The sequence below is a fragment of the Aethalodelphis obliquidens genome, unplaced genomic scaffold (assembly GCF_003676395.1).
Source record: "Aethalodelphis obliquidens isolate GAN/ISIS:26980383/991018 unplaced genomic scaffold, ASM367639v1 scaffold57, whole genome shotgun sequence".
Classification (NCBI taxonomy): Eukaryota; Metazoa; Chordata; class Mammalia; order Artiodactyla; family Delphinidae; genus Aethalodelphis; species Aethalodelphis obliquidens.
The window spans coordinates 580186-581955 of NW_020838001.1; positions in this window are offsets into that span (position 1 = coordinate 580186).

Here is a 1770-nt window from a genome sequence, read left to right on the forward strand (position 1 = left end):
GCCCTGTCCCCTTCCAGCCGGGTGGGGGCTCCCTCTCAGCACCGCCTCCCCCAGGAGGTCATGAAGGCAGCCAGGGGCCCCTCGGACCTCAGGGACGTGCCGTCCTTTCTTCCTGCTCAGTGCCCTGGAACGCCGAGCCCAAACCTTGCTGCTGTCTCAGGGACACCTGCACAGGTGACAGGGACATCTGTCACCTGCACAGGTGACCCCTTCATCCTCGGTGAGCCACGCTAACCGTGGGCTCACGTTGCCCTCCATCCAACCTTGGGGAGGGGCTCCCCCAGGGAGGGACCATGCCCAGCCCAGGTGGCACCCGAGGGTCTGGGAGGCCTCCCCTCAGCAGGAGGGGGTGGCCCAGCCCTCGTGGTGTCTGCACGTCTGAGTCCCAGGTGTTTCGCCCAGTTTCTGAGGACTGAGCATGTGTGTCCCCCAGACGCCACCCCCGTGCAGACCCAGTGCGCGCGGGACGCAGTGGCCCCTTCTTCCCGTTCGTAAGCCAGGGCCTCCGTCTCCTCCCTCGGCCTGGGCTCAGCGGGGGAGAACCCACCTAACGCTGGAGATTGTAGCTAGTGAGCAGGCCTGGAGGCAGGGAGGTGGGGGTCAGGAGTGTGGCCCCTGGGATGCACCTGTGTGCACAGGTGTGGGTGTGGCATGCGCTGTGGTCTCCCCAACATTCTAGATGACTTAGCCCTGTGCCTGCACTGTCCATTATGCTTTCTGCCCAACTGAAGAAAAACAAAACCACACCAATGCCTTTGGAACCCAAAGGGCAAACGACACAGCTGACCTGGCGCCAGGGGTCCTGTGTTAGCAGCCGTTACCGGTGAGGGCATCACCAGCTACTAAACAGGGCCTTTTGCTTGGTACATCCCACGATGCCAGGTGAATGTGGGAGGAGTCTGGGTGTAGTCAGGAGGGGCCCCTGAAGCCAACACCATCCTAGGTGTGCAGATGGGGGGTCGGGGGGGGCATCGTGAGGAGCTGACAGCATCGAGTGTGCAGGGGCCCCTCGGGAGCTGAGGAATGAGCCCTCTGGTCTTCCAGCAGCAGGTTCCTGAGTGACCCCCCAGGACACCCACAGCCACAGGGGAGGCCAACTCTGCCCACTCCCCGCCAAGGGGAGACGCTGCCGTCTGCGTCCAGAGCCTGCTCTCCTGAGGCCTAGGTCTTGCCCTGGGGCCCACTCTCCAACCCCCTGCCCCTGCCTCCGGCCTCTTTGGGGTCTGCAGAACAAATCCCAGGCCCCTTGGGGGACTTCAAGGCTCCCCGGGGTGTCTCTCAGGTCTGAGCTTCCTGACCCTCCTTCCTGCCGAGAAGCCTCTGCACACCCCCACCTTTCCCCAGCTGTCTCCCCCGCGGGGACGTCCTCTCCAAGGCCCAGTTCACGCTACCTCTTAGGAAGGAAGTCTCCACAAAGGCCTCCCTGCACGACCAAGGGCCTGGGTTCTAAAGCGTCCTCATGCCTGGCCCATCTAGAGGCCAGGAGCATAAGGTCCCGGGGAGCTGGGCCTTCTAACAGAGAGCCTGGCCTCCCCGGCTCCAAGGGGTCCAGTCCGGGCCCAGCTGGTAAGAATTCACCTGGGGCCGGGCCCCGGCACCGCACCGCCTGGGGATCCCAGGGAGAGCTGGGGTCTCTGCTCAGGCGTGTGCTTGCCTGGTCCTGCCCACCCCAGAGGGGACCAGGGGGCCGGATCCCCTCGTCAGGGCACACGTGGCCGGAGGGGCGGGAAGAGGTCGGCGGGGTGGCGCAGCCTGACCCTCCCTCCTCTT